The sequence below is a fragment of the Rhinoderma darwinii genome, chromosome 13 (assembly GCF_050947455.1).
Source record: "Rhinoderma darwinii isolate aRhiDar2 chromosome 13, aRhiDar2.hap1, whole genome shotgun sequence".
In the NCBI taxonomy this organism is placed as follows: domain Eukaryota; kingdom Metazoa; phylum Chordata; class Amphibia; order Anura; family Rhinodermatidae; genus Rhinoderma; species Rhinoderma darwinii.
Window position 1 is genome coordinate 66,478,650 of NC_134699.1, and position 27,959 is coordinate 66,506,608.

General features: G+C 46.3%; 1 long non-coding RNA gene across 1 annotated transcript; it reads right to left on the bottom strand.

The window, feature by feature from the left end:
• Positions 1–6,801: 6,801 nt before the first annotated feature.
• Positions 6,802–7,818, bottom strand: LOC142666042 (uncharacterized). The gene is made up of 3 exons (XR_012851627.1): positions 7,299–7,818; positions 7,108–7,213; positions 6,802–7,019 (listed from the first exon to the last, which is right to left on the bottom strand). It is a non-coding gene; the product is annotated as an uncharacterized LOC142666042 (long non-coding RNA).
• Positions 7,819–27,959: the final 20,141 nt, after the last annotated feature.

The window sequence follows — 27,959 nt, forward strand, 5'->3', positions numbered from 1 at the left end:
GTTCTGTTTATATGGTGGAATTGATAAATGTATAAATATATCCGTGTGTCTCTCTTAATACCAGACACTCTGTCATTTGGTATTTTTGTGATGCATTTTGGTTGTAACATTTATGTGTAACTTCTGGACCTGTACCACTGCTTTCCTTTGAGGTCTTAACCCCTTCCCGCTCCTGGACGTACTGTTAGGTCATGGTGGCTGTATCGTTCGCGCTCCACTAATAGTACGTCCTGCATTCATCACAGTGGCGCTCGTGCCCCGCACGTTCATGAGCTGTGATAGCTGCGGTTTCCAACAGCAGGCTATCACAGGTTAATGTGCCGGGACCAGTTGCTATGGTCCCGCCTCGGCGATCGCTGCTATTGGCTAGTCAGTGACTAACTGACCAATAGCGGTGATCGGTATCTGCACTTCCTCTCCCTGACATCACATCCTGCTACAACCGCCCTGAACGTCTCTTTTGGAGTTAGCGAGGCGTTCAGAGCGGTTGTGAGAAGAGAGACAGAAGACAGAAGTTGTGAAAAAAGCGATAAAAAGTTACAAAAAGCGCTTTTTTTTTATTCCCACCTTCCCATCCACTACCCACTGCAGTTCCCTTCCTCCTTGAGTACCCCCCACATTTTTGGTCAGTGATCTCCTATTACTGACCGCTTTTCAGTCTTCAGGACCAAATTTCTTGGTCCCTGGGTATTTTATTTAAAAAAAATTTCTATATGAAATATAGAAAACAAAAAAATATATAAAAACTAAATAAAATTAGTTAGTTTAGCAAATTTTGGCAATTTAACTGGTTAGATTAGTATTAGGGTTAGTTACTGTCAGGGAACCGTTAAAAAGCGTAGTTAGGTATAGCGTCAGGGAATTTAGCGTCAGTAATCCGTCATCGTAGTTAGGGATCCGTCACCGTAGTTAGGGATCCGTCACCGTAGTTAGGGATCCGTCACCGCAGTTAGGGATCCGTCACCGTAGTTAGGGATCCGTCACCGTAGTTAGGGATCCGTCACCGCAGTTAGGGATCCGTCACCGTAGTTAGGGATCCGTCACCGTAGTTAGGGATCCGTCACCGCAGTTAGGGATCCGTCACCGTAGTTAGGGATCTGTCACCGAAGTTAGGGATCCGTCACTGCAGTTAGGTTTAGCGTCAGGGAAGTTCACATAAAATTTAGTTAGGTTTAGTGTTAGGAACCCTCGCCCTAGTACGTTTTAGTGTCAGTTAAGTCCACTTGTTCTCTAAAAACAAAACAAAAAAAACACGCTTTTGTGCTAGTTGTGCTCCCAGTTAGGGATTTTTTATTTTTTTTGCTGTATATACATTTTGTCTAAGCACAACAAACATGTCCCAACGGACATTTACTGCCGAAAATGAATATTCATTTCTGGCCTCCGACCTTGACTCGTCAGATGGTGAGACTCTGTTTTATTTGTCGACCTCCTCATCCATTGAGATGCCCCAGAACCACCACCGTAGTTGAAATCCCTGAGAGAAGTGACCACGCAACAAGTGACTGGCATAGTTCCAAGGGACTGGCGCAGGGCAAATGTGGTGCCTATTTTCAAAAAGGGCTCTAAATCTTCCCCGGGTAATTATAGACCAGTAAGCTTAACATCCATCGTGGGGAAAATGTATGAGGGGCTATTGAGGGACTATATACAGGATTATGTGACAATAAATAGTATTATAAGTGACAGCCAGCACGGTTTTACTAAGGACAGAAGCTGTCAAACCGACCTGATCTGTTTTTATGAAGAGGTAAGCAGAAGCCTAGACAGAGGGGCCGCTGTGGATATAGTGTTTTTGGACTTTGCAAAGGCATTTGACACTGTCCCCCATAGACGTCAAATGGGTAAATTAAGGACTATAGGTTTAGAAAGTATAGTTTGTAATTGGATTGAGAATTGGCTCAAGGACCGTATCCAGAGAGTTGTGGTCAATGATTCCTTCTCTGAATGGTCCCCGGTAATAAGTGGTGACCCCAGGGTTCACTGCTGGGACCACTATTATTCAACTTATTTATTAATGATATAGAAGATGGGATTAATAGCACTATTTCTATTTTTGCAGATAACACCAAGCTATGTAATATACTGTAGTTCAGTCTATGGAAGATGTTCGTGAATTGCAAGCGGATTTAAACAAACTAAGTGTTTGGGCGTCCACTTGTTTAAGTTTAATCTAAATAAATGTAAAGTTATGTATCGGGGTCCCAACAACCCGCAGCATCATATGTCCTAGGGGGAGCTACACTGGGGGAGTCACTTGTTGAGAAGGATCTGGGTGTACTTGTAAATTATAAACTAAATAACAGCACAATGTCAATCAGCTGCTTCAAAGGCCAGCAAAATATTGTCGTGTATTAAAAGAGGAATGGACTCGCGGGACAGGGATGTAATATTACCACTTTACAAAGCATTAGTGAGGCCTCATCTAGAATATGCAGTTCAGTTCTGGGCTCCAGTTCATAGAAAGGATGCCCTGGAGTTAGAAAAAAATACAAAGAAGAGCAACAAAGCTAAGAAGGGGCCTGGAGAATCTAAGTTATGAGGAAAGATTAAAAGAATTAAACCTATTTAGCCTTGAAAAGAGACGACTAAGGGGGGACATGATTAACTTATATAAATATATGAATGGCCCATACAAAAAATATGGTGAAATCCTGTCTGGAGAAAAAAAGGTTCAACCTGCAGAGGCGACCAGTCTTCTTTACTGTGAGAACTGTGAATCTATGGAATAGTCACCGCAGGAGCCGTCACAGCAGGGACAGGAGATGCTGCAAAAAAGGCAAAGATCATTTCCTAGAACAAAAAAATATTAGCTCCTATGTGTAGAAATTTTTACTTCCCTTTTCCCATCCCTTGGTTGAACTTGATGGACATGTGTCTTTTTTCAGCCGTACAAACTATGTAACTATGTAGAAAAAAGGTAGAGGAAACCTCCAGCTCACCTAGAGTATGAACATGCACTGATAACTCCGCATGGATCCTCGTGTCGGCACACGATGGGTGAATAGTAGAAAAAAGAGATGGTTGGATCCAGAGTAGATGTAGGTAAAACGGAAGCTTGTTCCAAGTTTAATTCAATCGAGATTAAAACAGGATCAGAAAAATGATGTCCTGGCGTGTAGGGAGAGGTATCAATGTTGTAGGGAGCCTACGCGTTTCAGACGTCTCCTGCGTCCTTAGTCATGGCTTATGTAACTATGTAAGTGATACCCCCGAGCGAAGTGATCCCATTTGGACGCCCACACCAGACAATTATGAACCCCAAATCCCTGAGTACACGGGCAGCTCAGGGATCAAATTTAATACGGCAGGGCTCAGTGAGATGGACTTCTTCACTGATGACTTTATAGAGCTAATGGTGTCCCAGACAAATTGATATGCCCAACAGTATATTACTAAGAACCCCACATCATTTTATGCCCAATCCCACAGGTGGACCCCTGTAGACGCAGCAGAGTTGGGCAAGTTTTGGGGACTGCTCTTGAACATGGGGCTTCTGAAAAAGCCGTCCATTAGGACCTACTGGAGCACGGACATCTTATCCCACACCCCGATGTACCGCATGACCATGTCCAGGATGCGTTATGAGGCAATACTTCACTTCTTAAATTATACTGATAATGAGCCGTGCCCACCCCGAGATGACCCCATTTTTGACCGTTTATATAAACGGAGACCCCTAGTAGACCATTTCAGTGCCCGGTTTTCCCAAGCATGCACCCCCGAGAAGTGTATTTCTATTGATGAGTCCTTGTGCATTTTAAAGGGAGGCTTCAATTCCGCCAGTACCTGCCGGGTAAGAGGGCAAGGTATGGCGTGAAGATGTATGAGCTGTGTGTGAGGGCATCAGGGTATACCTACAGATTTAGAATATACTAGCTGTTATACCCGGCGTTGCGCGAGACGTTGACTTACGGTATAGATAGAGTAAAAGCTCACTATTTAAATACCTCTCGATATGAATGTAATTGCTAGAGAGTGTAAATAATGTTATTGGAAGCATAAAAGAAATGAAGCAATATATTCATTACAGATAGTGCTGATTTAGGACTGCATGTTTCTATTCCAACGCTTTCTTGTAAACAATGTTTTTTGTCTTTTGATCCGGTGCCAAGATGTAGAGATTCTTTCCAGTGCCGACTATGGAGCAAGCAAAGGAGGCAAACCTTGTTCAATGTCCAATCAAGATGGCATTATAAAATATGTAGGTGCTACGTCGATGTACAGGCCAGACGGGAAATTTCCTGGAATTTCAAGAGGTGATTATCAAGAAACTAATATTTAGGGACCAGGAAGGGGGGGCACCCAGTACTTCTGGAAGCGAGGCCACACGCATCGTACCAGGGCAACACTTTCCAGGAGAAGTTCCCCAAATTGGCAAGAAGGGAAAAAGTCAAAAGAGGTGCAAAGTCTGTTATAAGAGGGGGATAAGGAGGACACAATATATCAATGTGACACGTGTCCCGAAAAACCAGGGCTCTGTATGAAAGAGTGTGTTAAAATTTATCATCCATCCCTTGATTTTTAATTTCCCCTGACGCACTCCGCACATCTTATCCCCCTCATCTTTCCCTTCTGAGCCCTGCTGTGTGCCCATCCAGCTGATAACAGCCGCATGTAGGGTATTGCTGTACCCGGGAGAACCCACATTACAGTTTATGGGGTGTATATCTCCGGTGGCACATGCTGGGCACATTATATCGGACACTGACATGGCCTATATGTATAGAAAATTGCAAGTCTCACTCTGCACCATCTGCTGCGCATTATCTTTTAGACAGTACCTGTGGGGTCAAAATCCTCACTACACCTCTAGATGAATGTCTTAAGGTGTAGATTTTAAAACGGGGTCACTTTTCAGGGGTTTCAACTGTACTGGTACCTCAGGGGTTCTGCATACATGACTTCACACCAGAAAATCCCCAGTAGGCCAAATGGTGCTCCTTTCCTTCTGAGCCACCCCATGGGCCCAAACTGCAGTTTATCACCACAAATGGGGTATTGCTGCATTTAGGACAAATTGGGCAACAAAATGGGGTATGTTGTTCCCTGTGAAAATAAGAAATTGTGGTAGAAAATGACATCTTATTGAAACAAATGTCATTTTTTTAATTTCACAGCCCAATTCAAATACGTGCTGTGAAAAAACTGTGGGGTCAAAATGGTAACAACAACTATAAATGAATTCCTTGAGGGGTGTAGTTTCTGAAATGGGGTCACTTTTGGGGGATTCCTACTGTTTTGGCACCTCAACACCTCTTCAAACCTGGCATGCTGCCTAAAATATATTCTAATAAAAAAAAGGTCTCAAAATGCACTAGGTGCTTCTTTGCTTCTGGGGCTTGTGTTTTAGTCCACGAGTGCAGTAGAGACACATGTGGGACATTTCTAAAAACTGCAGAATCTGGACAATACATATTTAGTAGTGTTTCTCTGGTAAAACCTTCCGTGTTACAGAAAAAAATTAACAAAATTGAAATTCAGCAAGAAAAATGAAATTTGCAATTTCACCTCCACTTTGCTTTAATGCCTGTTAAATGCCTGAAGGGTTAAATAAACGTTCTAAATGCTGTTTTGAATACTTTCAGGGGTCTAGTTTTCAAAATGGGGTGTTTTATGGGGGTTTCTAATACATAGGCCCCTCAAAGCCACTTCAGAACTGAACAGGTACCTTAAAAAAAGGCTTTTGACATTTTCTTAAAAATATGAGAAATTGCTGTTTATGTTCTAAGCCTTGTAACATCCAAGAAAAATAAAAGAACGTTCAAAAAACGATGCCAATCTAAAGTAGACATATGGGAAATGTGAACTAGTAACTATTTTGGGGGGTATAACCATCTGCCTTACGAGCATGTCAATTTAAATTTAGAAAAATTCTATTTTTTTCACATTTTCTCAAAATTTTGCTATTTTTTTAAAATGTTCTCTTTATTTTGCTATTTTTCACCAATAAACACTGAATATATCGACCAAATTTTACCACTAACATAAAGCCCAATGTGTCACGAGAAAACAATCTCAGAATCGCTTGGATAGGTTTAAGCATTCCGACGTTATTACCACATAAAATGAAATATGTCAGATTTGAAAAATGGGCTCTGAGCCTTAAGGTCAAAACAAGGCTGCATCCTTAAGGGGTTAATAAAATGTACCATTAAAAAAAACCTTAAAAAAATACAGACCCCTAGACCATAGACCTCTCCAGATCTGCAGATAATCTGTCCCCTACCTACTGACAGATACAGTGATATATTCTGCAGATCATTACACCACTGACCTCTCTCGAGATCTGCAGAATATTGCTCTGTCCTCTCTACCTACTGACAGATACATAGTGATATATTCTGCAGATCATTACACCACTGACCTCTCTCGAGATCTGCAGAATATTTCTCTGTCCTCTCTACCTCCTGGCAGATACATAGTGATATATTCTGCAGATCATCACACCACTGACCTCTCTAGAGATCTGCAGAATATTGCTCTGTCCTCTCTACCGCATGACAGATACATAGTGATATAGTCTGCAGATTATTACACCACTGACGTCTCTAGATCTGCAGAACATTGCTCTGTCCTCTCTAATGCCTGACAGATACATAGTGTTATATTCTGCAGATCATTACACCACTGACCTCTATAGAGATCTGCAGAACATTGCTCTGTCCTCTCTACCTCGTGACAGATACAGTGATATATTCTGCAGATTATTACACCTATGACTTTTCTACACCCTTATGTTCCCCGTAGAAGAAAGGTTCCCTGGATAAATTCTCCAATATAAAAATGAAAGCACAAAAATGTGTAAAACAAATATATTTATTGTAGAATGTGGTAGAGTTGCTGCGATGTCTTCTGTGGCTCCGGCCCCTTAACAAGCGGTGATTGGTGAGATGAAGAGGGGGAGGGTCCGTCTTCACACGTGGATATGGCCGTCAGTCCACCTTTACACAGCTCAGTCCTGGATCAGAAGAGACCGGGACGTTTTTCATGTTTCTCACATTTTTCATAGTCGAATCCTAGAAAAGAAAAATCCAATAAGCAAAAAACATTCACAAAACCTTCACCACTAGAAGATGAAGACGGAGCAGAGGACGTCAGACTTACCGGATCTCGCTTCTGTTATGCTTGTCACTGCTTCTCAGCACTGGAGGAGTCTTCATGGGAATTTCAGATGGTTTAGGTGGTAAAGGCCACGATGTTGGGGTGACAACTGCAAAATAAAAATCAGAAATTCAGTGCTCAGGCGGCTGTAGAAGAGATGTGAGGGGAGAAGATCATCAGTGGACGGCACTTACCTCACCTAAAGATGGTGAATGGGCCCTAAGTAAAGGATGGAATTAAGATGGCCGCTTTCTCTCCCGGAAGTTTCGGGACCCTGATGGTAAATGGGCCCCAAGCGACAGATGGAATTAAGATGGCCGCTTTCTCTCCCGGAGGTTTGGGGCCCTGATGGTAAATGGGCCCCAAGCGACAGATGGAATTAAAAGGGCCGCTTTCTCTTCCAGGGGTTTGAGGCCCTGATGATAACCGTAGCCCCCGAAAGGTCCTCCATCTCCACATCATCAGGAAATTGGCGTCCGCCAATTTCCATTTTGTCACCCTCATCCTCCACGTCCTCCATATCCACATCATCCGGAAATTGGCGTCCGCCAACCTCCATTTTTTCGTCTTTGTCCTCCACGTCCACCATCTCCACATCATCCGGAAGCCGGCGTCCGCCAACCTCCATTTTCTCTACAGTACTCATCTTGGGAAACGTCTTCACCAACCTCCTCTTCTTACGCGACACCTCCATGATGAGAGCCAGCAAGAGAAACTGACACCGTGGTCAATGTGTGACCCCAATTTATAAACTTTCTGATGTCATAACCGGTTGGCCATTATGTGCAAACGGAACACGTCCAGATTACAGGCCACGCCCCTCATGACATCACGCACAGATTCTTCACATGAAGTGCAGAGAAATAGAATCTGCCCACATTCTGGATGACATCACAATAAGCGTATCCCAGTGAACCGTTACACCCGAGCGGCCATATAAAATGTAATATGGTACAAGAATACAGACTGTAGGGTCACACTACACCCTCTGGGGAGGTTTCTATCACCTCAAAGAATTCCCAAATCAATGTGGTCAATTCCACAGACTTTCTAAAATGTAGAATCGCACCCATAAAACATACAACACAGGCATTTACATACGGGTTCATGGACTCTCACCCAAAATTGCGTTCATGCCAAGGCCAATGGTGTGATATATGACCCCAGAGAAGAATCGCTCAATGTTTTCACAGCTAATGTAATCGCCACATGGGAAACACCCTCCACCATGGGTTATGGGTGCGAAGTGGAGAGGTGTCACATGGTCGCAGCTATGTCATGAGACGTGTCATCATCAAATTTACCAGAATGGGGTCAGATATCAAAAACATGCCCTGGGAGTTGCAGTTTTGCAACAGCTGAAGACTACTGAGGCGCTGAACCATGTCTGAATCCTAGATGAGGACATCACTGGAAGATTCAGTATCGGCAGGGGCCCAAAAGGACCCACCAGCAGAATGTATCAGAGCGTCGCCCTGTCTGCGGCCTCTAAACAATAATATGGCGCAATATACAGCACACAATACTGCACAATATGGGGCACAATACAGCTTCATATCACACACTAATCGTGGATATTGATAGTATACACCACAAATGCTTGATTAGAGGAGCCTGACTGCAGGTATAACCACTAATCATGAAAATGGGGGTGTCTGATCCCCCACTGTACACATTAGAGACGATAATTAAAAACAAGATAGCTGGCTGCACTTCACTCTCTATTATAGTCTATGGGAGGTATGGATTGAGTGTGCCCCTGTATAGTCTATGGGAGGTATGGAAAGAGCGTGCTCCTGTATAGTCTATGGGAGGTATGGAGTGAGCGTGCTCCTGTATAGTCTATGGGAAGTATGGTGTGAGCGTGCTTCTGTATAGTCTATGGGAGGTATGGCGTGAGCATGCTCCTGTATGGTCTATGGGAGGTATGTAGTGAGCGTGCACCTGTAAAGTCTATGGGAGGTATGGAGTGAGCATGGTCCTGTATGGTCTTTGGGAGGTATGTAGTGAGCATGCTCCTATATAGTCTATGGGAGGTATGTAGTGAGCATGCTCCTGTATAGTCTATGGGCGGTATGGAGTGAGCATGCTCCTGTATGGTGTTTGGGAGGTATGGAGTGATCGTGTTCCTATATAGTCTATGGGAGGTATGTAGTGAGCATGCTCCTGTATGGTGTTTGGGAGGTATGGAGTGAGCGTGTTCCTATATAGTCTATGGGAGGTATGTAGTGAGCATGCTCCTGTATAGTCTATGGGCGGTATGGAGTGAGCATGCTCCTGTATGGTGTTTGGGAGGTATGGAGTGATCGTGTTCCTATATAGTCTATGGGCGGTATGGAGTGAGCATGCTCCTGTATGGTGTTTGGGAGGTATGGAGTGAGCGTGTTCCTATATAGTCTATGGGAGGTATGGAGTGAGTGTGCTCCTATATAGTCCATGGGAGGTATGTAGTGAGCATGCTCCTGTATAGTCTATGGGAGATATGGATTGGGCGTGCTCCTGTATAGTCTTTGGGAGGTATGTAGTGTGCGTGCTCCATGTATTTCATAAGATATCCCAGAATTAGAGCACTAGGGTAAAAAGTAAGACTCCTAAATTAATCAGACCCCAAACCAGACACTAGAAAAAGTACAGACCCTAGCTTAGACCCATGCTATGACCACCGGAGGCCTAACAATGGCCCCCTGGTCTGTTATGTACGGTAGCCTACTAGGCCCTGCCAGAGGCACAATGCCATGTATTATACCAGCGATCAAAATGCTAGACAACACTGAGGACAAGGACAGGCGCGTTTCTTCAATAAGAAGCTGCTTGTCTCTTTATAACATTGTCATATTTAATAGAAACGTCTCCATACTGTCAGGCGGCGCTCATGTTTGTAGACTGGAATTCTCATCTAATCTCAGTAACGTATCTGATCCTGACAGATCTCTGGCGGCCGCTTCCATCCTCAGCGTAGGAATGAAGATCACAGACTCAAAAAAGAGCAGTCCTGGATCAAGTAGGTCTCTATAGATGTGGAGAAGTCTCTGAGCAGCTGCACTGGAGATGATGTCTTCATCCACACCCAGGCGCTCTCTCAGGTTCTTCACTTCTTTTAGTAAAAGCTGAGAATAAAGAACGATCTCTCATTAGAAGACTTGTAAACTAAATATTGACTTTCAATTTCATAATCCAACAAGCAAACCTGACCAAACGCATCTGCTTCTTAGGTCTTGTTCACACAGTGCAGATTTGCTGCAGAATTGGATCCAGGAGAACAGACCTATAAGACCTTCTTCCTTTATATATTTCTTCTGTTTAGGTTCCATTTCTGGTTTTGACGTAAAAAAAATACATTCAAAATCTGCAGCAAATCTGCACTGTGTGAACAAGTCCTTACAATGTTCCTCTATTTATTATAAAATGCAGATGCAAATTAAAAACGTTATCCAAGAGTCGGACAAATCACCTCAAAAGCGCCAACCTGTGTGTAAGTTAATGTACCCTAGGACTTAATGGGGTTGTCCACTACTGGACAACTGATGACCGACACCCAGACCCCACACCGTTAAGCCGCTCCGGCTGCCTCCGAGCACCGAATGTACATGCCGGAAGCAGTTGGCTCTAGCCACTGAATAGCGGCCGAGCTGCAGTTCTGTATTCATGTGAATAGGAGGAGAGCTGCAGTTCTGTATTCATGTGAATAGGAGGAGAGCTGCAGTTCTGTATTCATGTGAATAGGAGCAGAGCTGCAGTTCTGTATTCATGTGAATAGGAGGAGAGCTGCAGTTCTGTATTCATGTGAATAGGAGGAGAGCTGCAGTACTGTATTCATGTGAATAGGAGGAGAGCTGCAGTACTGTATTCATGTGAATAGGAGGAGAGCTGCAGTTCTGTATTCATGTGAATAGGAGAGCTGCAGTACTGTATTCATGTGAATAAGAGGAGAGCTGCAGTTCTGTATTCATGTGAATAGGAGCAGAGGTGCAGTTCTGTATTCATGTGAATAGGAGGAGAGCTGCAGTTCTGTATTCATGTGAATAAGAGGAGAGCTGCAGTTCTGCATTCATGTGAATAGGAGGAGAGCTGCAGTTCTGTATTCATGTGAATAGGAGAAGAGCTGCAGTTCTGTATTCATGTGAATAGGAGGAGAGCTGCAGTTCTGTATTCATGTGAATAGGAGGAGAGCTGCAGTACTGTATTCATTTGAATAGGAGGAGAGCTGCAATTCTGTATTCATGTGAATAGGAGAGCTGCAGTTCTGTATTCATGTGAATAGGAGGAGAGCTGCAGTACTGTATTCATGTGAATAGGAGGAGAGCTGCAGTACTGTATTCATGTGAACAGGAGGAGAGCTGCAGTACTGTATTCATGTGAATAGGAGGAGAGCTGCAGCTCTGTATTCATGTGAATAGGAGCAGAGCTGCAGCTCTGTATTCATGTGAATAGGAGCAGAGCTGCAGTTCTGTATTCATGTGAATAGGAGGAGAGCTGCAGTTCTGTATTCATGTGAATAGGAGGAGAGCTGCAGTACTGTATTCATGTGAATAGGAGGAGAGCTGCAGTACTGTATTCATGTGAATAGGAGGAGAGCTGCAGTTCTGTATTCATGTGAATAGGAGGAGAGCTGCAGTACTGTATTCATGTGAATAAGAGGAGAGCTGCAGTTCTGTATTCATGTGAATAGGAGCAGAGCTGCAGTTCTGTATTCATGTGAATAGGAGGAGAGCTGCAGTTCTGTATTCATGTGAATAAGAGGAGAGCTGCAGTTCTGCATTCATGTGAATAGGAGGAGAGCTGCAGTTCTGTATTCATGTGAATAGGAGGAGAGCTGCAGTTCTGTATTCATGTGAATAGGAGGAGAGCTGCAGTACTGTATTCATGTGAATTGGAGGAGAGCTGCAGTTCTGTATTCATGTGAATAGGAGGAGAGCTGCAATTCTGTATTCATGTGAATAGGAGAGCTGCAGTTCTGTATTCATGTGAATAGGAGGAGAGCTGCAGTACTGTATTCATGTGAATAGGAGGAGAGCTGCAGTACTGTATTCATGTGAACAGGAGGAGAGCTGCAGTACTGTATTCATGTGAATAGGAGAGCTGCAGCACCGTATTCATGTGAATAGGAGGAGAGCTGCAGTTCTGTATTCATGTGAATAGGAGGAGAGCTGCAGTTCTTGTAAAGACGGGGTAGGGAGACAGACAGTTGAGCTCTAATCTACCCGTCCACTCTGTCCCTGCCTACTTGCAACGGCCCGTCCTAGGTGACGGCGTACAACTGGGCGACGGTCCCTACTCTCACTATGTGCACGACAAACAAACAGACAAGGGTACAAAGATGCTGTAGCGCCCATGGCCGCGGGCCGTCGGGTTCACTCACCTCCTGACGCCCGCAGCCATGGATCTGTGAGCGCTGGCCTCCGTCTCCCTCCTAGGAGATGCCAGCGCTAACTTCTGCTCCGTCCGGCTGGGTCCCGTAGGGTGCGCGCGCACGCTTGCGCCCGCTCTTAAAGGGCCATGAAAACAATGATCATTAACCCACATGATTTCCTGCTCTATAAGAATGCCCCAGCCCTTCTGATCCTTGCCTGAGCGTTGTTAGTCTTTTCCAGTCTGTCTCGCAAATGGTCCCTTAGTGTCTCCCGTTCCAGCTGCTACCCTTGCCCTGTTACCGTTCCTGTATTCCGCATTGTTCCTGTGCCTACCCGTGTTCAAGTGTCATCTGCCACGTCAAGTGCCATCTGCCACGTCAAGTGTCATCTGCCACATCAAGTGCCATCTGCCACGTCAAGTGTCATCTGCCACGTCAAGTGTCATCTGCCACATCAAGTGCCATCTGCCACGTCAAGTGCCATCTGCCACGTCAAGTGTCATCTGCCACGTCAAGTGCCATCTGCCACGTCAAGTGTCTTCTGCCACGTCAAGTGCCATCTGCTCATCGGATACTGCCCGCCACGTCTGGCGCCACTTTCCGCACCTGCCTCCATCCGTGCTGAAGCCACAGTCACCGCCCGGACTATTTCAGGTACCTAAGCATTACTGTCTGCCATCTTACTTTCACATAGACTGTGACCTGGTCAGCTGCCTCCCCGCTGCGGCGGAGCGGCCTAGTGGGTCCACAAACCCAGTGTCCGTGACAGTACGCTTAGGCCATGGAACCCAATGGCCAGGCCAAGACCCCAGTACAGAAGATTCAGACAGAGATGCATGACCTACGCACTCGTCAGGATCAACTCCTTGAGGCGGTGAATTCTATTCTGCTCCGCCTGGATCTACTCGCTGTTCCACCCCCGGTTCTTCCTCCAGAGGCTGTTGCCGTGCCACTGCCTGTTGCTCCCCCTGTTTGTTCCGGATCCTCAGTTCCTCTGCCTCTTCCTCCTCGCTACGACGGTGACCCCAGAGCATGCAGAGGATTTATTAATCAATGCACGGTGCATTTTAGGCTACGGCTTCATCTCTTCCCCTCCGAGGAGGCAAAAGTAGCGTTCATTATCTCCCTCCTCGCTGGCAAGGCCCTCGCATGGGCGAACCCAATCTTGGAGCAACAGGGACCTGTATCCTCGGACTTAGCCTTGTTCCTGCAGTCCTTTCGTGCCGTGTTCGAGGAGCCGGGTCGAACATCCTCTGCGGCAGCCACTCTGTTGACCCTCAAGCAAGAAGGCTCCACAGTAGGGGAGTATGCGATCTCCTTCCGTACCCTAGCAGCCGAGCTGGCATGGAACAATGAGGCACTGGTGGCGACCTTCTGGCAGGGACTGTCCTCTCACATCAAGGACGAACTGGCAGCCCGCGACCTTCCTTCTACCTTGGATGCCCTCATCCTGTTAGCCACCCGGGTTGATATGAGAATCCGGGAGCGCTCTCAAGAGGTTCGTCAGGAGAGCCGGGCCCACAGACCAGCACCCCCTGCCCAGAGACCACAATTGTCCACTCCTAGTGCGCTACCTGAGGAACCCATGCAGGTAGACAGAGTCCGGTTATCTGAATAGGAGAAGCAGCGCAGACACTCCTCTGGACTTTGCATGTATTGCGGCCTCAAGGGTCATTTTGTGCGTCAATTCCCACAGAAACCGGGAAACTCCAGTACCTAGGGTTGGTTGGAGAGGCAACTCTAGGTGGAACGTCTCCAAACGTTAAAACCTCTTCCAAATTATCGATACCTGTGGCCATCGTCACCGGACAGACTTCACATCCTTCCTCCGCCTATCTTGACTCCGGAGCGGCTGCTAATTTTATCCACCAAGACCTAGTGGATCGGTTTCAACTACCCACAGTCCGTCTGGAGAGACCCCTGGCAGTTGCCTCTGTGAATGGTCTACCGCTGTCTGATCCAATCATGCTCATCACTGAGCCGGTGACATTACGGGTCGGAGCTCTTCACTCAGAACAGATCTCCTTCCTGGTACTACCCAAGGCTATCAATCCTATCCTGCTGGGTCTGCCATGGCTCCGTCTACACGCCCCGACACTCGACTGGAGTTCTGGAGAGGTTCTTCAATGGGGCTCGAGATGCCATAGCCATTGCCTGTCACAAGTCCGTCCTGTTGTGCCCCCTCTGCCTCAGTCACTCTCCGATCTACCTTCTCAGTATGCCAGTTTTGCGGATGTCTTCTGCAAACGAGAGGCTGAGACGTTGCCTCCACATCGGAATTATGACTGTCCCATTGAACTGGTTCCCAATGCTTCTCTTCCCCGTGGACGAGTATATCCTCTCTCCTTGCCAGAGACTTTATCGATGTCAGCCTATATCAAGGAGAACTTGGAGAGGGGTTTTATTCGAAAATCTTCCTCCCCGGCCGGGGCAGGATTCTTCTTCGTTAAAAAGAAAGATGGATCTCTCCGACCCTGCATTGACTACCGTGGTCTCAATCAGATCACGGTCAAGAACAAATACCCGTTGCCACTCATTTCCGAGCTGTTTGATCGCATACAAGGAGCCAAAAAAATTTCCAAGCTAGATCTGCGGGGGGCCTATAATCTAATCCGGATTCGCCGGGGTGACGAATGGAAGACGGCATTTAACACCCGTGATGGGCACTACGAATACCGAGTGATGCCCTTCGGACTGTGTAACGCTCCCGCAGTATTTCAGGAGTTCGTTAATGACATCTTAACGTCTTTAAGCAACCCAGGCCACCAATAGTTTCTGGCAATGAGGTGCTTGGTACCCAGGATGCATGGATGGCCAGATAGTGCAGAGTCATGATTTTCCCTGAGTACCCTTAGCCAGAATTGCAGGGGAACAAACAGCTTGTTCTCAGGAAGGTTCCGGGGAGCTGAACCTTGATCAGCCGCAATTTCGGAGACTAAGTCGGAATCAACAGAGGAAATGATTATACCAGGGGGCAAAACACAAGCAGGAGCTTCCTCCAAAGGAGGGCTGGCCATGAAGCTACGCGACAGTGCATCAGCTTTAATATTTTTAGACCCAGCCATATAGGTGACCAAAAAGTCGAATCTAGTAAAAAATAACGCCCATCGAGCTTGTCTCGGGTTTAGCCTCCGGGCAGATTCTAGGAAAACCAGATTCTTGTGGTCGGTAAGGACCGTTACCTGGTGCCTAGCCCCCTCCAGGAAGTGGCGCCACTTTCAAATGCCCATTTAATGGCTAAGAGTTTGCGGTTGCCAATGTCATAGTTACTCTCAGTGGGTGAGAACTTCCTGGAGAAGTAGACACAGGGACGGAGATGGGTGAGGGACCTGGTACCCTGGGACCAGACAGCACCCACTCCCACCTCGGAGGCATCAACCTCCACGATGAATGGCTCCATTTGGTTACGCTGAATCAACACTGGGGCCGAGATAAAGCACTTCTTAAGGACCTCAAAAGCCTGGACCGTCTCAGGAGGCTAGTGGAGGAGATCAGCACCTTTGCGAGTGAGATCCGTAAGAGGCTTAGCGATGACCGAGAAGTTAGCAATAAATCTCCTGTAATAATTAGCAAACCCCAGGAAGCACTGTAACGCCTTCAGGGAGGCAGGTTGGACCCATTCAGCCACAGCCTGAACCTTGGCAGGGTCCATGCGGAATTCGTGAGGATTTGACCCAAAAATGGTATCTCCTGCACCCCAAACACACATTTTTCGGTTTTAGCAAACAGTTTGTTTTAACGAAGGGCCTGGAGCACCTTCCTGACATGCTCAATGTGGGAGGACCAGTCCTTGGAAAACACCAGTATGTCATCAAGGTACACTACAAGAAATACCCCCAGGTAGTCTCTTAAAATCTGATTTATGAAATTCTGGAAGACCGCGGGAGCATTACACAACACAAAGGGCATGACGAGATATTCGAAATGACCTTCGGGCGTGTTAAACGCAGTCTTCCACTCATCCCCCTCTCTGATTCGGATAAGGTTATAAGCCCCCCGTAGATCAAACTTAGAGAACCATTGGGCCCCCTGAACCTGATTGAAGAGATCAGGAATCAAAGGAAGGGAATACTGGTTCCTTACAGTGACCTTATTCAAGTTTCGGTAATCGATGCACGGCCTAAGACCACCATCCTTCTTCCCTACGAAGAAGAAGCCAGCACCTACCGGAGAAGTAGAGGGGCGAATGTAACCCTTGGCCAGGCATTCCGGGATATACTCTCTCATGGCTTCACGTTCGGGACAAGAGAGATTAAATATCCTACCCTTAGGGAGCTTAGCTCCTGGTACCAAATAGATTGCGCAATCGTACTGAGGAGGTAACACTTCGGAGGCCTTTTTAGAAAAAACATCAGCGAAGTCCTGAATAAACTCAGGTAGAGTGTTCACCTCCTCAGGGAGAGAAATAAAATTAACAGAAAATGACGTCATGCATTTATTACCCCATTTGGTTAGATCCCCAGTATTCCAGTTAAACGTGGGATTATGCATCTGCAACCAGGGAAGGCCTAAAACCAAATCAGACGATAATCCCTGCATCACCAGTACAGAGCACTGCTCCTAATGCATGGAGCCAACAATGAGTTCAAAAACAGGGGTATGATGCGTAAAATAAACATTAGCAAGTGGAGTGGAGTCGATACCCACTACCGGGACAGGTTTAGGCAAATCAATCAATGGCATAGCTAGAAACATAGCAAAATTCCACAGACATAATATTAGCAGAAGACACTAAATCCACGAAGGCACTGCCGGTAGCAGACCTACCCTCAAAAGAGACCTGAAAGGGAAGCAAGATCTTTTTAGGTTTCATATTTACGGGAAATACCTGTGCGCCTAAGTGACCTTCCCGATGGTCAATGAGGCGCGGAATTTCTTCCGGCTGCTTATTCTTACGCCTAGGACAGTTGTTCACTTGATGCTTGTCATCCCTACAGTAGAAGCAGAGACCATTCTTCCTGTGGAACTCTCTACGTTGTAGGGGAGACATGGAGGCCCCGAGTTGCATTGGTTCATCCGAGTTTTCCGTGGAAGAACGAAGCAACGGAACCTCGGGAGCCATCATGGGGAAGCCAGAGGAGAAAGCACAAAAACGTTCAAGTCGTCGTTCCCTGAGACGTCGGTCAAGAGGTGCTGCTAAAGCCATAACCTGACCTAGAGAGTCTGAAGAGGGATAGCTAACTAACAGGTCCTTCAGGGCGTTCGACAGACCCAATCTAAACTGGAACCTCAAGGCAGGGTCATTCCACCGAGAAGCTTCACACCACTTTCTAAAGTCAGAACAGTACTCCTCAACGGGTGTCTTACCCTGACGTAAGGTCACCAGCTGACTCTCGGCAAAGGCAGTCTTGTCAGTCTCGTCATATATGAGCCCGAGAGCAGAAAAAAAGGTCAACAGAGGAAATTTCAGGGGCGTCAGGAGCCAAGGACAAGGCCCATTCTTGGAGCCCGTCCTGGAGCCGGGACATAATTATACCCACTTACTGGCTCTCAGAACCTGAGGAGTGGGGCCTTAGACGGAAATAAAGCCTACAACTCTCCCGAAAGGAGAAAAAAGTCTTCCGGTCCCCTGAGAACCGGTCAGGCAACTTGAGGTGGGGTTCAAGAGGTGAGGTGGGGGGCACTACCAGGGTAGCATCATGCTGGTTGCCCTTCTGAGCCAGGGCTTGGACCTGTATGGAGAGGTCCTGCATTTGCTGAGCCAGGGTCTCAAGGGGATCCATAGTAGTGTCAGGGACCAGGGTAGAAAGGTATATGGGCCCGTGATTATGTAATGACGGGGTAGGGAGACAGACAGTTGAGCCCCAATCTACCCGCCACTCCGTCCCTGCCTACTTGCAACGGCCCGTCCTAGGCGACGGCGTACACCTGGGCGACGGTCCCTACGCTCAATAAGTGCAAGACAGACGAACAGACAAGGGTACACAGAAGCTAGGGGAACGGGGCAGTTGCCCAAGGCAACATAGAGAGCAACAAGAGTAGTGAACGAGCCGAGTCAAACCAGGAGTGTACGAGGTACAAATCGCAGAGCAGGAGCGTAGTCAGTAAAGCCAGGGTCAAAATGAAGCAAGGTCAATAATCATAGCAGGATCAGCAGAGCCAGGAAACAGGAAAGAATCACAGGCAAAGGAGGAGCAGGAAATGCAGGTATAAATAGAGAGAGGACGGGAGCTAGCTCCGTCTGGCCAGGCTGTGATAGGCTCTCCCACTCCTCAGCCTCCCAGCCTGACAGGTAGAAGATCGTGTCACTCTCTTAGACTTAGGAGCAGGTGCAGACTGATTACCCACGGGCGTCGACACAGAAGCTGTGTCTGGCAGATCCTTTACACCCCAGACCAGACCCCTAAATAAATGCAGACCCCAGACCGGACCCCTAAATACAGACCCCAGACCAGACCCCTAAATAAATACAGACCCTAGACCAGATCCCTAAATGAATACAGACCCCAGACCAGACCCCTAAATACAGACCCCAGACCAGACCCCTAAATAAATGCAGACCCCAGACTAGACCCATAAATAAATACAGACCCCAGACCAGACCCATAAATAAATGCAGACCCCAGACCAGACCCCTAAATAAATACAGACCCCAGACCAGACCCCTAAATAAATACAGACGCCAGAACAGACCCCTAAATAAATACAGACCCACGACTAGACCCCCTAAATGAATACAGACCACAGACCAGACCCCTAAATAAATACATACCCAAGACAAGAATTCTAAATAAATACAGACCGAAGACTAACCTCCTAAATAAATACAGACCCAAGACTAGAAACCTAAATAAATACAGACCCCAGACCAGAACTCTAAATAAATACAGACCCCAGACCAGACTCCTAAGTTAATACAGACCCCAGACCAGACTCCTAAATAAATACAGACCCCAGACCAGACCCCTTAATAAATACAGACCCCAGACCAGACCCGTAAATTAATGCAGACCCCAGACCAGACCCCTAAGTAAATACAGACCAAGAGGGGACCCCTAAATAAATACAGACCGCAGACCGGACCCCTAAATAAATACAGACCCAAGACTAGACCCCTTAATAAATACAGACCACAGACCAGACCCCTAAATAAATGCAGACCCCCAGACTGGATCCCTAAATAAATACAGACCCCAGACTAGACCCCTAAATAAATCCAGACCATAGACCGGACCCCTAAATAAATACAGACCCCAGACCAGACCCCTAAATAAATACAGACGCCAGAACAGACCCCTAAATAAATACAGACCCACGACTAGACCCCCTAAATGAATACAGACCACAGACCAGACCCCTAAATAAATACATACCCAATACAAGAATTCTAAATAAATACAGACCGAAGACTAACCTCCTAAATAAATACAGACCCAAGATTAGAAACCTAAATAAATACAGACCCCAGACCAGAACTCTAAATAAATACAGACCCACGACTAGACCCCTAAATGAATACAGACCCCAGATCATACCCCTAAATAAATACAGACCCCAGACTAGACCCCTAAATAAATCCAGACCCCAGACCAGACCCCCAAATTAATGCAGACCCCAGACCGGAACCCTAAATAAATACAGACCCCAGACCAGACCCCTTAATAAATACAGACCCCAGACCAGACTCCTAAATTAATACAGACCCCAGACCAGACTCCTAAATAAATACAGAACCCAGACCAGACCCCTTAATAAATACAGACCCCAGACCAGACCCGTAAATTAATGCAGACCCCAGACCAGACCCCTAAGTAAATACAGACCAAGAGGGGACCCCTAAATAAATACAGACCACAGACCGGACCCCTAAATAAATACAGACCCAAGACTAGACCCCTTAATAAATACAGACCACAGACCAGACCCCTAAATAAATGCAGACCCCCAGACTGGATCCCTAAATAAATACAGACCCCAGACTAGACCCCTAAATAAATCCAGACCATAGACCGGACCCCTAAATAAATACAGACCCCAGATTAGACCCCTAAATAAATCCAGACCACAGACCAGTCCCCTAAATAAATACAGACCCCAGTCCAGACCCCTATATAAATGCAGACCCCAGACCGGACCTTTAAATAAATACAGACCCTAGACCAGACCCCTAAATAAATACAGACCCAAGACTAGACCCCTAAATAAATACAGACCCAAGACTAGACCCCTAAATAAATACAGACCCCAGACTAGACCCCTTAATAAATACAGACCCCAGACCAGACCCCTAAATCAATGCAGACCCCAGACCAGACCCCTAAATGAATACAGACCCCAAACCAGACCCCTAAATAAATACAGACCCCAGACCAGACCCCTAAATAAATGCAGACCCCAGACTAGACCCCTAAATAAACACAGACCGCAGACCAGACCCCTAAATAAATGCAGACGCAGGACAAAACCCCTAAATAAATACAGACCCCAGACTAGACCCCAAAATAAATGCAAACCCAAGAACGGACCCCTAAATAAATACAGACCGAAGACCAGACCCCTAAATAAATGCAGATCCTAGACCAGACCCCTAAATAAATAGAGACCCAAGACTAGAGCACTAAATGAATACAGACCCCAGACCAGACCCCTAAATAAATACAAACCCCAGACCAGACCTCTAAATCAATGCAGACCACAGACCAGACCCCTAAATATTTACAGACCCCAGCCCACACCCCTAAATCAATGCAGACCACAGACCAGACCCCTAAATATTTACAGACCCCAGACCAGACACCTAAATAAATTCAGACCCCCATACCGGACCCCTAAATAAATACAGACCCCCCAGACTGGACCCCTAAATAAATACAGACCCCAGACAAGACCCCTAAATAAATACAGACCCCAGACCGGAACCGTAATTAAATACAGACCCCAGACCAGACCCCTTATTAAAAACAGACCCCAGACCAGACCCGTAAATTAATGCAAACCCCAGACCAGATCTTAAATAAATACAGACCAAGACCGGACCCCTAAATAAATACAGACCCTAGACCAGACCCCTTAATAAATAAAGACCACAGACCAGACCCCTAAATAAATACAGACCCCAGACTAGACCCCTAAATAAATACAGACCCAAGACTAGAGCACTAAATGAATACAGAACCCAGACCAGACCCCTAAATAAATACAGACCCCAGACCAGACCCCTAAATCAATGCAGACAACAGACCAGACCCCTAAATATTTACAGACCCCAGACCAGACCCCTAAAAAAATAAATTCAGACCCCAGACCGGACCCCTAAATAAATACAGACCCCCAGACTGGACCCCTAAATAAATACAGACCCCAGACTAGACCCCTAAATGAATACAGACCCCAAACCAGACCCCTAAATAAATACAGACCACAGAGCAGACCCCTAAATCAATGCAGACCACAGACCAGACCCCTAAATAAATACTGACCCCAGACCAGACTCCTAAATAAATGCAGACCCCAGACCGGACCCCTAAATAAATACAGACCCCGACCAGACCCCTAAATAAATACAGACCCAAGACTAGACCCCTAAATGAATACAGACCCCAGACCAGACCCCTAAATAAATACAGACCCCAGACCAGACCCCTAAATCAATGCAGACCACAGACCAGACCCCTAAATAAATACAGACCCAAGACTGGACCCCTAAATAAATACAGACCCCAGACTAGACCCCTAAATCAATGCAGACCACAGCCCAGACCACTAAATAATTACAGACCCCAGACCAGACCCCTAAATGAATTCAGACTACAGACCAGACCCCTAAATAAATACAGACGCCACACTAGACCTCAAAATAAATACAGACCCCAGAACAGACCCCAAAATAAATACAGACCCCAGACTAGACCCCTTTATAAATACAGACCCCAGATCAGACCACTAAGATAATGCAGACCTCAGACCGGACCCCTAAATAAATACAGACCCAGAACGGACCCGAAAATAAATACAGACCCCAGACTAGACCCCTAAATAAATGCAGACCCCTGACCGGACCCCTAAAAAAATACAGACCCAAGACTAAAGCACTAAATAAATGCAGACGCCAGACTAGACCCATAAATAAAAACAGACCCCACACCAGACCCCTAAATAAATTCAGACCCCAGACCGGACCCCTAAATAAATACAGACCCCAGACCAGACCCCTTAATAAATACAGACCCCAGACCAGACCCCTAAATGAATTCAGACTACAGACCGGACCCCTAAATAAATACAGACGCCACACCAGATCCCTAAATAAATACAGACCCCAGAACGGACCCCTAAATAAATACAGACCCCAGACTAGACCCCTTAATAAATACAGACCCCAGACCAGACCCCTAAATAAATACAGACCCCAGACCAGACCCCTAACTCAATGCAGACCACAGACCAGACCCCAAAATAATTACAGACCACAGACCAGACGCTTAAATAAATTCAGACCCCAGACCGGACCCCTAAATAAATACAGACCCCAGACTGGACCCCTAAATAAATACAGACCCCAGACTAGACCTCTAAATCAATGCAGACCACAGCCCAGACCACTAAATAATTACAGACCCCAGACCAGACCCCTAAATGAATTCAGACTACAAACCAGACCCCTAAATAAATACAGATGCCACACCAGACCCCAAAATAAATACAGACCCCAGAACAGACCCCAAAATAAATACAGACCCCAGACTAGACCCCTTAATAAATACAGACCCCAGACCAGACCCCTAAGTTAATGCAGACCTCAGACCGGACCCCTAAATAAATACATACCCCAGAACGGACTCCAAAATAAATACAGACCCCCAGACTAGACCCCTAAAAAAATGCAGACCCCTGACCGGACCCCTAAAAAAATACAGACCCCAGACTAGATCCCTTAATAAATACAGACCCCAGACCAGACCATCAAATGAATGCAGACCCCAGACCGGACCCCTAACTAAATACAGATCCAAGACTAGAGCACTAAATAAATGCAGACGCCAGACTAGACCCATAAATAAATACAGACCCCAGACCAGACCCCTAAATAAATACAGACGCCACACTAGACCCCAAAATAAATACAGACCCCAGAACAGACACCAAAATAAATACAGACCCCAGACTAGACCCCTTAATAAATACAGACCCCAGATCAGACCACTAAGATAATGCAGACCTCAGACCGGATCCCTAAATAAATACAGACTCAGAACGGACCCCAAAATAAATACAGACCCCAGACTAGACCCCTAAATAAATGCAGACCACAGCCCAGACCCCTAAATGAATTCAGACTACAGACTGGACCCCTAAATAAATACAGACCCCTGACCAGACCCCTAAATGAATTCAGAATACAGACCGGACCCCTAAATAAATACAGACGCCACACCAGACCCCTAAATAAATACAGACTCCAGAACGGACTCCTTAATAAATACAGACCCCAGACCAGACCCCTAAGTTAATGCAGACCCCTGACCGGACCCCTAAATAAATACAGACCCCAGACCGGACCCCTAAATACAGACCCAAGACTAGACCCCTAAATAATTGCAGACCCCAGACTAGACCCCTAAATGAATACAGACCCCAGACCAGACCCCTAAATAAATACAGACCCCAGACCAGACTCCTAAATTAATACAGACCCCAGACCAGACCCCTAAATAAATACAGACCCCAGACCAGACCCCTAAATCAATGCAGACCACAGACCAGACCCCAAAATAATTACAGACCCCCAAAACCAGACCCCTAAATACAGACCCCAGAGCAGACCCCTAAATCAATGCAGACCACACACCAGACCCCAAAATAATTACAGACCCCAGACACGACGCCTAAATAAATTCAGACCCCAGACCGGACCCCTAAACAAATACAGACCCGAGACTGGACCCCTAAATAAATACAGACCCCAGACTAGACCCGTAAATAAATGCAGACGCCAGACCAGACCCCTTAATAAATACATACCCCAGACCAGACCCCAAAATTAATGCAGACCCCAGACCGGATCCCTAAATAAATACAGACCCCTGACCGGAACCCTAAATAAATACAGACCCCAGACTAGACCCCTAAATAAATCCAGACCATAGACCGGACCCCTATATAAATACAGACCCCAGACTAGACCTCTAAATCAATGGAGACCCCAGACCAGACCCCTAAATAAATACAGACCCCAGACCAGACCCCTAAATCAATGGAGATCACAGACCAGCCCCTAAATAAATACAGACCCAAAACTAGACCCCTAAATAAATGCAGACCCTAGACCGGAACACAAAATAAATACAGACCCTAGACCAGACCCCTAAATAAATACAGACCCAAGACTAGACCCCTAAATGAATACAGACCCCAGACCTGAACCCTAAATCAATGGAGACCAGACACCAGTCCCCTAAATGAAATACAGACTGCAGACCAGACCCCTAAATAAATACAGACCCAAGACCAGACCCCTAAATAGATGCAGACCACAGACCAGATCCCTAAATAAGTAAAGACCCCAGACCAGACCCCTAAATAAATTCAGACCTCAGACTAGACCCCTAAATAAATGCAGACCCCAGACCGGACCCCTAAATAAATTCAGACCCCAGACTAGACCTCTAAATAAATGCAGACCCCAGACCGGACTCCTAAATAAATTCAGACCCCAGACCAGACCCCTAAATCAATGCAGACTACAGACCAGACCCCTAAATATTTACAGACCCCAGACAAGACCCCTAAATAAATACAGACCCCAGACTGGACCCCTAAATAAATACAGACCCCAGACTAGACCCCTTAGTAAATACAGACCCCAGACCAGACCCCTAAAATAATGCAGAACCCAGACCAGACCCCTAAATAAATACAGACCCCAGACCAGACCCCTAAAATACAGAACCCAGACCAGACCCCTAAATCAATGCAGACCACAGCCCAGACCACTAAATAATTACAGATCCCAGACCAGACCCCTAAATGAATTCAGACTACACACCGGACCCCTAAATAAATACAGACCCCAGAACAGACCCCTTAATAAATACAGACCCCAGACCAGACCCCTAAGTTAATGCAGAACCGAGACCGGACCCATAAATAAATACAGACCCCAGATGGGACCCCTAAATACAGACCCAAGACTAGACCCCTAAATAAATGCAGACCCCAGACCAGACCCCTAAATAAATAGACCCCAGACCAGACCCCTAAATCAATGCAGACCCAAGACTAGACCCCTAAATAAATACAGACCCCGGACTAAACCCCTAAATAAATGCAGACCCCCAGACCGGACCCCTAAATAAATACAGACCCCAGACTAGACCACTTAATAAATACAGACCCCAGACTAGAACCCCAAATTAATGCAGACCCCAGACTGGAACCCTAAATTAATACATACCCCAGACCAGACCCCTAAATAAATACAGACCCAAGACTAGAGCACTAAATGAATACAGAACCCAGACCAGACCCCTAAATAAATACAGACCCCAGACCGGACCCCTAAATACAGACCCAAGACCAAACCCCTAAATAAATACAGACCCCAGACTAGACCCCTAAATAAATGCAGACCCCAGACCAGACCCCTAAATAAATAGACCCCAGACCAGAAACCTAAATCAATGCAGACCACAGACCAGACCCCTAAATAATTACAGACCCCGGACCAGACCCCTAAATAAATTCAGACCCCAGACTAAACCCCTAAATAAATGCAGACCCCCAGACCGGACCCCTAAATAAATACAGACCCCAGACTAGACCACTTAATAAATACAGACGCCAGACTAGACCCCCAAATTAATGCAGACCCCAGACCGGAACCCTAAATAAATACAGACCCCAGACTAGACCCCTAAATAAATGCAGACCCCAGACCAGACCCCTAAATAAATGCAGACCACAGACCAGACCCCTAAATATTTACAGACCCCAGACCAGACCCCTAAATATTTACAGACCCCAGACCAGACCCCTAAATAATATCAGACCCCAGACCGGACCCCTGAATAAATACAGACCCCAGACTGAAACCCTAAATAAATACAGACCCCAGACTAGACCCCTAAATGAATACAGACCCAAGACTAGACCCCTACGTGAATACAGACCCCAAACCAGACCCCTAAATTAATGCAGACCCCAGACCAGACCCCAGACCAGACCCCAGACCAGACCCCTAAATAAATACAGACCCAAGACTAGACCCGTAAATGAATACAAACCCCAAACCAGACCCCTAAATAAATACAGACCCCAGACCAGACCCCTAAATAAATACAGACCACAGACCGGACCCCTAAATAAATACAGACCCCAGACCAGACCTCTAAATTAATGTAGACCCCAGACCAGATCCCTAAATAAATACAGACCCCAGACCAGACCCCTAAATAAATACCGACCCTAGACCAGACCCCTTAATAAACACAGACCAGACCCCTAACTAAATACAGACCCCAGACCAGACCCCTAAATATTTACAGACCCCAGACCAGACCCATAAATAAATACAGACCCCAGACCAGACCCCTAAATGAATACAGACCCCAGACCAGACTCCTAAATAAATACAGACCCCAGACCAGACCCCTTAATCAATGCAGACCACAGCCCAGACCACTAAATAATTACAGATCCCCGACCAGACCCCTAAATGAATTCAGACTACAGACCAGACCCCTAAATAAATACAGACCCCAGACCAGACCCCTAAATAAATACAGACCCCAGAACGGACCCCTAAATAAATACAGACCCTAGACCAGACCCCTAAATGAATTCAGACTACAGACCAGACCCCTAAGTAAATACAGACCCCAGAACGGACCCCTAAATAAATACAGACACCAGACTAGACCCCTAAATAAATACAGACCCCAAACCAGACCCCTAAATAAATGCAGATCCCAGACCGGACCCCTTAAAAAATACAGACCCCAGCCCAGACCCTTAAATCAATGAAGACCACAGACCAGTCCCCTAAATAAATACAGACCCCAGACTGAACCCCTAAATAAATACAGACCCCAAACCAGACCCCTAAATAAATGCAGATCCCAGACCGGACCACTAAATAAATACAGACCCTAGACTAGACCCCTAAATGAATACAGACCCCAGACCAGACTCCTAAATAAATACAGACCCCAGACCAGACCCCTAAATCAATGCAGACCACAGCCCAGACCACTAAATAATTACAGATCCCCGACCAGACCCCTAAATGAATTCAGACTACAGACCAGACCCCTAAATAAATACAGACCCCAGAACGGACCCCTAAATAAATACAGACCCTAGACCAGACCCCTAAATGAATTCAGACCACAGACCAGACCCCTAAGTAAATACAGACCCCAGAACGGACCCCTAAATAAATACAGACACCAGACTAGACCCCTTAATAAATACAGATGCCAGACCAGACCCCTAAGTTAATGCAGACCCCAGACCGGACCCCCAAATAAATACAGACCCCAGACCGGACACCTAAATACAGACCCAA